At 51.2% G+C, this 12,378-nt stretch overlaps 1 protein-coding gene across 1 annotated transcript in view; it reads left to right on the plus strand.

The window, feature by feature from the left end:
- The window catches only part of Ptprn2 (protein tyrosine phosphatase receptor type N2), a 565,071-nt gene that overhangs the window by 167,338 nt on the left and 385,355 nt on the right, over positions 1 to 12,378 (plus strand). The gene's annotated exons all lie outside the window — the stretch shown is intronic.

Genomic DNA, 12,378 nt, shown 5'->3' on the forward strand with positions numbered 1-12,378 from the left:
GTGCAGGCGTCCTGCACCGAGTTCTGGGAGCAGCCAGCCCACTCTCAGGCCTCCTCCTTAAGGAGCCCCACATTTGACCCTTGCTCTACCTGGCGCCGTCTCCAGTACTGGAAGCCATGTACTGCACACATGTGTCTGTGCTTTTGGGTGTGTGTATGCATGTGTGATTGTGTGCATGAGAGTGTGTGTGCATTCATGTGCATGTCTGAGTGTGTAGGTAGGTGTCGGTGTGGACATGAGTGCTTGCATGTGAGTGCAGGTATATACAAGCGTGTATGTGTGAGGGCGTGTGAGGATGTGTGTGCTTGTGTGTGAGATGTGTATGGGTATGTGAGTGTGTGGGTGTGTGAGGGTGTGCGGATGTGGGGTGAGTGCATGTCAGGGCGTGTGGTCACATGCCGAGGTGTCCCTGCGTGTGACTTGACTCTCCACTTCTGGGAGTGTTTGCTCAGGCATCTTCCCCTGCCTTCACAAGCCTGGCCTAGTCCAGTGACCTTCCACAGGGGGAAGGGGCTGCAGGGGGTCAGATCCCACCTCCCTGTCGCTCCCCAGGCCTCGCTCTGTGCCAGCTCCCCACAGTCCTGCCCCAGCGCCTGCAGGTTGTGGCCTCCCACAGCTGGGTGTAGGGTTTCATTTCATGCTCAAGCCGTGGGCCAGCTGCAAAGCCAGGCTGAGCCGTAGGGCTGCGCCAGCCACCGACAGAGATCTTGTTCTGTTGTCAGCTGCAGGCAGCTGGCTCAAGGCCTTTCTTTTGGAGGGACAACGCCCACTTCTAACCTTCACACAGACCACCTGTGTGCGTCAGGCAGGCGCCCAGTGGTGCTGTCCCCTCCTGCTTGGAGACAGGCAGGCACATGGAGGAGCTGACTGCTGGGCTCCGCAATGTCCGTCTCTGCACATGGAGGCAAAGAGGAGATGTCGGTGGACCGCCCACAGCGTGTACCATTATAAATATGTCAGTTACTCTGCACCGTGAACTTCTCCCTTCCCTGGGAGCGTTGCTCTCTGTGGTATGTTGTGTGTTGTGGAGTGTTTGTGTTGTGCATTGTGTAGTTCCCTATGTGGCGTGTGATATGTCATGTACTTTGTCTATGTGACATATTCTGTGCTTTGTACTCTTTGTAGTGTGTCATATGTGGTGTATCATGTGACCTTCTATGTTATATGCTACACACATACACTTATGTTGTGGCATGCATGTAGTGTGTATGTGGCATGTTGTGTGCAGTGTGTTGTGTGTCTTGCACACTTGTGGGTGTGTGGGTGTTGTACCTTGGGGACAGGCAGTTCCCAGTGAGAGCACCCAATCTGTTTTAGTCAGCTTTTTTTGCCACTGTGACTAAAAGACCCAACAGAACAACTGTAGGGCAGGAAAAGTTTATTTGGGGCTTAGGGTTTCAGAGGTCTCAATCCACAGACAGCTGTTTCCATGCGTTGGGACTTGAGGTGAGGCAGAGCATCATGGTGGAAGAGGGGAGTGGAGGGAAGCAGCTCATATGTTTTGATCGGGAAGCAGATGGCGAGAGACTCCAGTTTCCAGACACAAAACAAGCACCGCTAGCTACACCACAATGAACCACCGCCTCCAGCCACATCCACCTGCCTTCAGCCACCAGGCGGTTGATCCCATCAGGGGTGAATTCACTGATGAGGTTACCCGGCCATCTCCGCCAGACCTCCTTGTGTTGACTCACATGAGAACGTTTTGGGGACACCAAATCCAAACCATAACACGATCATTTTCGACTCCCAGATGGCAGCCAGTTGTCACCAGGAGCAGGACGGACTGGGCGTGTGGGGTCTTTGCTGCCCGTTAGCAGGGACTCTGTGGGCCTGGAATGGTGACCCTCCCAGTGAGGTGGCGGTGGGCCTGCAGTGGTCTCTGGCAGGCCCCTCTGGTGCGTGGAGGCTGCACAACCTGGTCGTGCATCCGCTGCTGGCGACTGTCTAAGATAGAGTGATGTCCCTGCCACACTAGGCTTGTCTCTGCGTTGGGTGCTGCAGCCCCTGTGCCCGTGAAGCTGGGCTGCACCTGCTGCGAACAGTCCTGGAGGGCACCGTGGTCTCCTGGCTGCCCACAGCCTTTTGGCTGCCTGTGGCCTTGCTCTTGCTGCCCGGGAGGGTCACCTAACATCCTGCCTCTGCCATGCTTCCGGGCAGGTGTCAGGCATGGAAGGCAGGTGGGGGTGGGGCTCCCATCATCAGGCTCATTGATAATTTGGGATTCTCTGGGTCATGGGGCCACCAGAGCTCAGCTTAAGCATTGGTAGACCAGCCACTGACTTAGGGGAATCAGGTGCAGTTCTGCAAACACAGTGATGTGAGCTTAATGCCTGTGCAGGGAGGCCAGGAGTGACCGCCCAGGGCTGCCTTCTCGGCTACCTCACCCGCTGCTCGTGCCGAGAGCAGAGTGTGGCTTTGCTCTCTGAGCCTCATCTGCTCATGGATGGGGGATCCTTTGCTGTTACACCTGTATCCCTCAAGATGGGGTGGGAGATACACTTCCCAGTCCCCAAGGGAAGTCCTCACGTGTGTCCTGTCAGGCTGCAGGGAGGGGTCTGCGCAGGATGGGCGAGGGTGGCGTGGGCGAGTCCCTCAGCAGGAGGAGCCTGCCTCCTTGCAAGGACACCCCCCTTCTCCTAGCCCCAGAGCCCTCTGGCACAGTGCCTCAAGAAGAGCCGTGAGTGAGTGAGATCGGCTTTGGAAGTTTTGAAAACCAGGATCACGCCAACACACAACTGAGAAGCCACAAAAGGCGTGTTACACATGTGGTGACAAGAGAAGTCATGTGGGAGAGACCTCATGGGCCCTAGGGACTGAGCAAACCCAGCCTGGCCATGTGTGGCCACAGAAACACGTGGTCATCTGATACTTGACAAAGGTGCCCAAAACATAGGGTGAAGAAAGACAGTGTTTTTAATAAATGGTGCTCGGAAAACTGATGACCCATACGTGGAAGAATGAGACCAGAACCTTATCTCTCACCCTGCACAAAAATCAAGTCAAAGTGAATAAAAACCTTGGAATTGGACCAGAAACACTGTGACTCCTAGGAGAAAACAGGGTCAACACTCCAGCATCTAGTCACAGACAAGAACTTTCAACAGGGCCCCTAAAGCCCAGAAATCATGCCAAAAGTTAATAAATGGGTGGCATCCAATTAAACAGCTTCCACACAGCAAAGGAAACAATGTGAAGAGAGAACTACAGACTGGGAGAAGATCTTTGCTAACTACTCTTCTGACGGAGGATTAATTAATATCTAGAATATATGAAGAATTCAAAAACTTAACACTGAAAATTCCAAATAACCTCATTAATAAATGGGCAAGTGAATAAAACACATACTTCTCAAAAGAAGTACAAATGAACAAGAATATTTGAAAAAAATTTCAACATCGTTAGCAATCAGGGAAATGCAAATCAAAACTACCCTGAGACGACATCTCACACCAGTCAGAACAGCAGCCATCAAGAATACAACAATAATAAATGCTGGAGAGGATGTGGAGAAAGGATCACTTTACACCACTGGTGGGACTGTGAATTGGTACAGCCACTATGGAAATCAGTGTGGAGGTCCTCAGAAGACTAGGCATAGAACCACCATCTGACCCAGCTATAGCACTCCGTGGTGTTTATCCTAAAGAATCAAAGTCAGCTTACTGCAGTGGTACAAGCATACCTAGGTCTATACAGCACAGTTCACAACAGCCAAGCTGAGAAACCAGCCCTGGTGTCCATGGATAAGAAAATATGGTGTATGCATATAATGGAGTTTTATTCAGCCAGAAAGAAAAGTGGAATTATGTCATTTTCAGGAAAATGGTTGGAACTTGGGAACATTGTTAAGCAAAATAAGCCAAACTCAGCAGGTCAAGGGTTATATGTTGTCTTTCATAGAGAGGAAAAAGGGAAGGAAAGTTCAGGTGGATCTCATGAAAATGGAAGGTGATCAGTGGAGGAGAGGGGGGAGGGGGAGAAATACTGGGGATGATGTTGATAAGTCACTTTGTTATATTTTATGCACATACAGATATGTAACAATCCCACCATGTATAATTATGCACAGTTAAAATGCACTCATCAAAAATATGGAAAAAATGATAAAAAATAAAATCGCCACTAATAAGTCCCTTCACGAAAAGAAAGAAAAAGAAATAGGAGGAGTGGTCATAGAGGACCACCCTCCCCATGAGTGCCTGGGACCCTGGCAGCACGGGAGAGGCCCACCTCCCTGTGACTTTCTACGCCTCATGAGGGCACCGTGGCAGGAAGACAGCACAGAGGTGGACTACCAGGGCAGGATCCCGCACCGGCACGTACCGGGCAGGTCACCGTCACTGTGGGCTGGGCTCGTCCACCTCTGGGGAGGTGGCAATGGATCCACCTCCCAGGGATCCTGGAAGGGAACCGGGCACTGGAGTGGAACCGGGGACACGATCAGCAGCAGCCAGCGAGAGTGCAGCTTCACCTGGGCAGGAGAGAACTGCTGGGAGGATGCTGGGGAGGGTGGGCACTGAGGGCCTGTGAGGGTGGCCCAGGGTCAAGACGCTGAGGTGGCCTGGCATTGCCCAGCCCACCCTGCACCTCTTAGTACTCTGAGATGGGCGGCTGGGTCGTGAGTTCTCCTTCAGGTTTTCTAATGAGAATCTGAGCCTGGGGACAGTTGGTGGATGCAGGTGATGCCTGCTGGCTGGTGTGCAGGTCCCCCGTTGAGGCTTGGCCTCAGGCGGGCCCTCTGCCACTGTTCTGTGTGAGTGCAGGAGGCAGCACCATCGCGGGAGATGCCTCTAGATGCTGGCACAGCACCACTCCTCGTCTACCAGACACACTCAGGAAGATCAGGTGTCTGTGCCCCCGCCTGCCAGGCCCAAGATAAGTGACAGGGAGTGCCCACTACTCTTGTGTCCTGCAAAGCCCGTGGGCTCAGAAGGGGCTTGTCAGTGCTTCTGGAAGCCACTGAAGCTGAAGGGCACCTTTCCAAGCTGATGACTAGACCGTCAACCCAGTTCCACCCCTGCTGCCCAGAAGACCCCTGGGGTCTCAGTCACAGAGCCAAGGCCCGGGGCCACCCTGCCCGGGGCCAGGCAGTCGCAGAGAAGAGGGGCAGCTTTGTGCAGTGGCAGAGACAGGGTGTCCTGAAAGGGCTGCGGTAGGACTTAGCTCCAGCCTGTTCCTGGACCATGACTAGCTTGGTTGAGCAAGCACATTGCCATCCTCACAGAGTCTTTCTGGAAGGGGACATGTCCTTCCTTGCCACCCGCTCAGCTCTTGGATTGCCTGTCTTGACAATGTGCTTGTCCTGATGGAGTCCTTGTGTTGAAGATTGGAGGTGGGTAGAGTCCCAGTGAGTGTTAATAGGCAGGGTTCTCATCCATTAGAAGAGCAGAAGGGGAGGAGGAGGAAGAGGAGCAGGAATGAGGGGGGACCACATGCTGGCCTCTCACCTTCAGTGCAGGACACAGCACTGGGCGGCAGGCAGGGCACTGGACGGCAGTTCTCCAGCTCCAGTGCACAGGCCACCTCTGTTCCCGTGTGTGCTGTCAGCCCGTCTGGGTCCTGGTGCCCACCTGGAAGTCAGACAGGGGATTGCTGGGCCCCTGCTCTCGTCACCTGGAGCTGATGATCAGGAGATGTGCAGAGACCACAGTGTGGGGAAAGGATGTGGAGGTACCTGGTAAGACCCACGTGGAAAGCATCCATTTGCCTGACGGAGAGTGGAAATAGTTGTCATCAAGTGGCCCCCGAACCCATCAAAGAATCTCAAAATCCTGGGCCAGGCCACAATGTGGCTCCGTGGTCCAGCTTGGCTTCGTGAGGGAGCCCCACGTCCCTCCCCACCCTTGGGGCCACACACTTGCTGTATTCTGACTGGAACCAGAGTTTACCCATGGCCTTACTGTCTTGAGCCTGCTCTACTCCCTCGCCACTCCTCTCAGGTGGACAGGCCCTGTAGGAGCGAGAGTCCAGAGGCCCCTTCCTGCCCCTGAGCACTGCTCCCACCAGGAGCCCCAGGAAAACAGCCAGGGATCTGGAGTCCCGCCCTCTTCCTGTGACCCACCTCTGCCCCACCAGGAGCTCTCTGGCCAGGCAATCCCCAAGGAGACAGCTGCAGGTAGGAGTGTCCCTTCAGGGCTCCACGAGGCCAGCAGGGTCTCCGGTCACCAGCAGGGCTACTCCCGCTGCACCTGGCCCCTGCTGTGACACGAGCCCCAGCTTCCTGTGATCCCTCCGAAACGCAAGCTTATTTCTTCTTAGTGCACTGTAATGCCACCGCACACCTAGTAAGTCACTGATAACCCGGAGCCATCAGGTTGTGTTCAGATGGCCGGTGTCACGCCAGTGGTAGCAGTTGTGTCTCGTCCTTGTCTCTGCTCAGGGCACAGGAGAGGAGGACACCTCAGCCTCAAGTCTCGCTGTGGCAATGACAGTAAAAACACAGGATGGTGGGTGTGGCGGGCAGCCACTAGGCCCAGGTGCTGCCCCTGGCTGCTGCTGAAAGGTGGTTGTCTGACCCTGAGGTGGCTTGGCCGGTCTGGCCCTGGAAGCAGCCAGATGGGCTCCGGATGGCAAGGGCCAGCCAGGAGGGAGGAGAGTATCGCCATGGCCCTCCAACTGGGCCAGGCGCTGGGTCTCTCCCCACTCTGCTCTGCAAGGTCCTGGGAGGCTGGCAGCTCACATGGGCAGGCGATTTGGGGGCCTCAGAAGGTCCTGATGTGCTGGCACATGACGGTAGCAGGGAATCACCGTGTGTGTGTGTGTGTGTGTGTGTGTGTGTGTGTGTGCCGCCTCGCTGGGAGTCAGAGCTCACAGTCATTCAGGGCTTTGCTTTCCTCCACCTGTGGGAGGCAGGGCCAGGAGGCTTGCTGGGGCCCAGGAGATCAGGGCCAACCTGGGTGCCCCAGTGAGATCCCACTCATAAAAAAAGTTGAGCCTTGGCTCTGTGAGGGTGTCACAGGAAAGAGCGCTGCCTCCCACCTGGAGCTTGGGCTTCACAGCCGGTGGGCAGCCAGGATACTGGAGTCCCCACTTGGCTTCTAGAGCAGACCTGTCCATGTGCTGCAGAGTGACGGGCTGCAGCACTGGGACTTTTCAGACAGGCTGCTCTCCTCAGGAACTGCGCGGAGAGGAGAACGCATCCTCAAGCTGAGAACCTGCCTGCTGCCACAGGTCAGGGTGCAGGGCAGGGTCGTGCAGCCCTCCTGGCTCTGCCTCGGACCAGGAGCCCGTTGCGACATCAGGTGACAGACCTGCACATGTGGAGTCCTCCCACTGATTTCCAAGATCATCTGCAGCGGCTTCCTAAGAAGTCGGACGGTGAGCCTGCAGATCGCACAGGGAGAGCAAGAGCTGCACCCCCCGGGGCGCTTGGCACTGTCCCACTGTGTGGCACGTGGTCATCTTGAGTGCTGCCCTCTGTACTGAGCCATGGCAACTGGCCGGGGTCTGCAGGGGTTCCACTGTGCTGTCGTTCAGTAGATGCCCTGGGAATTCGGGCTGCGGAGGCCAGGGCCACGTGGAAACCTGCTGGCGGCTGACTTCCTCAGCTTCCAGACTGTTACCCAGCTTGTTGTGGATGATGATGACCGGTTCTGTGGAGTTGGACAAAGCCACTATGTACTTCGTTTGTCGCCCTTAGTGGGAAAGAGGTTAGAAATTCATGGGATTTGAGAACAATTATTGATTGGGAAGTTGCTTCATGTGCCAGGCTTGGGGATTTGGAGAAATGAGCAATAAGACGTGGCCCTACCTTAGTGAGCTGTGCAGTTCTTGGAGAGAGACCATTAAAATGTGTGAAATAACTGGAGGCCTTTTAATGTAAGTGAGGTGCCTAGAGGTTCTATCAAGGTGCAGAGGGAGTTTGAGGAGAGCAAGGTCTGATGGCCCAGGTGGTTGTGGTCATCAGGCAGCTGATGGCGGCCAGGATTGAGGGAGGAAGATCAGTGCAGTACAGACAGAGGGGACCTGAGAAGGTAGGAGCAGGCTCGGGGAGGGCGTGGGCCTGTGTGGGCAGAGTGAGGAGGCCGGGCTGCAAGGCCTAAGGCCTCGCTGAGAGGGAATCTGGTCAGCCAGATGGCCCAGACCTGCAAATCCAGAATGTCCATTATGGCCATGGCTCCCCCTGGTCTGACTGCCCTGCTCCTGCTGATATGCATAGCAGCAGGGGTACTCTTGTGGCAAGCATGCACGGTGGCAAGTGAGCACCTGTGTAGGGTCCATGGCATCTAGTGGGGATGCCCACGGGCATGTCCTTCTTATATGTACATGTGCATGTGGAAGAGTGCATGCACACTCAGGGAATGACTATGGAGGGAGTGTCCTGTGTATGTGCCTTGCTGCACATGGGGGTACCTACACAGGCCCCAGAAACATGGGTAGGAGGGCCGTGTCTTAATAGGTGAAGTATACTCTCATGTGTGTATCTCCCTAAACAAGGGCTTTCAACCAAGTTGGTCATTAGATTTAGCCGGTGAGTTTTGTGGTTTTTGTTTTACATGTTGATGTTAGATGCAGGATATGGCTATGATCCCAAAAGTGCTGGTTTGACAGGACAGGGTGGGCTCTAGACCCTACCCAGTTGACTGCCCAGGGTGGCAGATGTGGACCTGCTGCCCTCCATGGAAGTTCTGGACTCTGGGGCAGGTTCAGCCGCCTGTGTCCCCTTAGCCCATGGTCCACTGTAGGGACACTCTTCCTCATGTTGTCTCATCTGTGTGCCTGTCATCTGAGAGGTCAGCACCTGTGAGTGGAAGATGTCCCCTGTTGACTTGTCCTGGCCCTCAGCTGTGACAGGAGTGTTTATGAGTGGAAGGCACGCACTGCCAGTTTGCCCTAGGTTCTCACCCTGTTGTGTCAGCATTTGTGAATGGAAGACGTCCACTATCCCCTTGTCCTAGGTCCTCAGGTTGTGGGAGTTGGCCACACTGGACTTCAGCTACATCCATGACAGGGTAAACTGTGTCCGTCTGGGGGTGTGACACCAATTCACAGTGTTCACTCTGCCCGTGTAGCTTTCTGTTCACAGGTCACTTGGTCCATTGAAAACCATTCTCTGCATAGTCTCTTTCTAGAAAGAATTCATAAGCCCCAAACAAGTGGCCCAGATCTTCAGCGAACACAGTAGTGGCTCTAAGCTTGATTCATTGCTGAATCCAGTGGCTGTTAGGACCACTTGGGTCTGGTCCCTAGATGTGGGGTTTTATCCAAAGCTCCTCAGTGGGTAGAGGACACCTGGCTCCACAGCCCTAGTGTGCTCCCCACCCTAACTACCCACGGTTTACCCCCCACTCCCTGTCAGAGTCCAGTCAGGCCTCTCTCAGGTCACTGATGACCCCGTGTCACTTCTGCTTGTGTCTCTCTGGACCAGTCTGAGGGTCCAAGCTTCCTTCCCATTTTGATGTAGTTCACATATGAGGCGACTACCGAGAGCTCCCGCGTGAGACATGCAAGAATGTGTAGAGGTGAAACGACTAGATTCTGAGAGTTAGACGGGATCCGCGGATTGATCCACTGACACGAAACTGGGTGATAACTGTGAGCATATTCATGGGACTGGAGGGAGCAGGTAGCTGAGGGCTTGTCTCTGGGATTCATATATTCTGTTTCTTTGGTTGGTTTCTGTGAGAATCCCTCTCTTCTCCCTATTGCCATGACTGAGGTCAGGGCATGCCCTTGCCCTATGATGTTCTGCCTCACCTTGGGCCCACAGCTGTGGAATCGGCTGAAAAAGGACAGAACCTCTGAAGCCATGAGCCAAAAATGACTTCTCCTCTGGTACGCTGTTCTTGTCAGATCTTTTGGTCGCAGTGACACAAAGCTGGCTAAAACTGAAACTGATATCAAGAAGTAGGATTTACACCATGTGGTTCAGAACCATTTGCTGCTGATTTTGTGGAGGGATTTTTAAAAACTGAGACATGCAGGCTGAAAAAGGTTTAGGACATTGTAAGCAAAGCTTAATGAGAGATTCTGGTGGGAGCTCAAAAGACCAGAATGCCATAGGACTGTGGATAGTAAAGACTGGGCTCCTGAGGTTTCAGAGGAGAAGGGAGACTTATTGGAAATTGGACTGGAGGCCATTTGTGTTACATTCTGGCAAAGAAATTGTCTACATTTTGCCTATATCCTGAGACTTTCTGTGAAACTAAATTTAAGGGTGATGGACTAATTAATCTGGCAGAGAAAATTTCAAGACAGCACAGCATTTAGGTGGTAGTATGTATATTTTTTTAAAAAAATATTTTTAGTTATAGATGAACACAATACCTTTATTTTATTTGTTTATTTTTAATGTGAAACTGAGGATAGAACCCAGTGCCTCACACATGCCTGTCAAACACTGTACTAATGAGCCCAACCATAGCCCCCGGTGGCATGGATATTGCTGGTGACTTTTAGCCAAGTTTACTGTGATAATTAAGAGTAGGAAGTGAGCCTGCCACCTCGGACAGAGGCCGGCTGGAGGTGTGGCACACCACACCCTTGTGGAGAGGCACACCACGCCGATACGGAGAGGTGCACTGTGGTTCCATGTTCACCAAAGTGTAGCTCCATAGCCCAACATCAAGGTGTCTATTCTCTTCTGCAGCTGCCAACAAAGTGGGACATTGCCAACAAAGTGGGACATCGCCACTTCTAAATAGGGACAGCAACCAGGACCTGGTTTAGCCTTACCAAGGTCCCTCTAGGCCTGGCTTCTCCAGAGGTCTCTACCAGGGGTGCTGACAGTCCTCTTGTTGCAGAGGTAACAGGGAGACTTGCATGGAGTTGTCCTGCTAACAGCCAACTCCTTCTGACTACCCTTTCACTAGTCATATAATCTAATACCTTTATATTCTCACAGTCTTCTTCATAAACATCACAGCCTACCCCCCCGACACACACCATTAGGAACTGTAAACTGTCGTACAAACCTACTGACTATATGGTAGAAGATAACCAAACTCATCATTTCTGTTTATAGTGACATATCTGTAACTGTTAAAATAGAACCTAATTGATTTATGGTTGCATATTGGTTATGTTGGGTGCTGAAATATTGATGTCCCCCTTAAAGGTGAGGTATTGGTAACCTGAAGGGACACTCTAAGATAATAGGGTAGAAGGTGCAGTACTTCAGATCTACACTGCAATAGAGGAAGACACATAGACATCATGAAAAAAAAAACAAGGAGGAAAGTGCCCCAGTCAAACCAAGATACTACAACAATAGAATCCATAGATAGTGCAGTGGATGAGATGCCAGAGAGGAGTTCAGAATGTACATAATTAAAATGATCTGGGAATTAAAGAATGACCTAAGTGAGCAAATACAGGCAAAAAATCTATCACTCCAACAAAGAGATAAGAGAGCAAATACAGGTAGCAAAAGATTATTCAAGAAAGAGATGGAGATTCTGAAAAAACAAATAAATCCTTGAAATGAAAGAAACAATAAACCAAATAAAAAACTCAATAGAAAGTATCACCAACAACAGATTAAATCCCTTGGAAGACAGAACCTCAGACAATGAATGCAAAATGTACAATCTTGAAAATAAGATTTGAAATAAGTTGACCACACATTGAGGTTGGTAAGAAACTTTGAACAGAACATCCAAGAATTATGGGATACCACCAAAAGACCAAATCTAAGATTTATCAGGATAGAGGAAGGCTCAGAAACTCAAACCAAAGGAATGCACAATCTCTTCAGTGAAATAATATCAGAAAATTTCCCAAGCATGAAGAATGAATTGGAAAATAAAACACAAGAGGCCTACAGGACACCAAATGTACAAAATAATGACAGATCTATACCAAGGCACATTATAGTGAAAATGCCTAGCACACAGAATAAGGATAGAATTTTAAAGGCTGCAAGAGAAAGAAATCAGATTATATTTAGGGGAAGACCAATTCAGATTTCAGCAGATTTTTCAAACTAGACCCTCAAAGCCAAGAGATCCTGGAACAGCATATATCAAGCTCTAAAAGAAAATGGATGCCAATGAAGAATCTTATACCCAGCAAAATTAAGCTTCAGATTTGATGATGAAATAAAAACCTTCCATGATAAACAAAAGTTGAATGAATTTACAGCAAAAAAGTCTACACTACAGAATATTCTTGGCAAAATATTACACACAGAGGAAATGAAAACAACAATGAAAATCTGCAAAGGGAGGAACTAGATTAGAGGAGAAGCCAATCAAAGGAGAAATCAAGTCCAGTTAAATACCAAAAATAAACAAAAATATATAGAATACAAACCATGTCTCAATAATAATAATCCTGAATGTTAATGGACTAAATTTACCAATCAAAAGACATAGACTGGCAGATTAGATTTTTTAAAAAGACCCAACAGTATGCTGCCTTCAAGAGACTCATCTC

The sequence above is a fragment of the Marmota flaviventris genome, chromosome 1 (genome assembly GCF_047511675.1).
Source record: "Marmota flaviventris isolate mMarFla1 chromosome 1, mMarFla1.hap1, whole genome shotgun sequence".
NCBI lineage: Eukaryota > Metazoa > Chordata > Mammalia > Rodentia > Sciuridae > Marmota > Marmota flaviventris.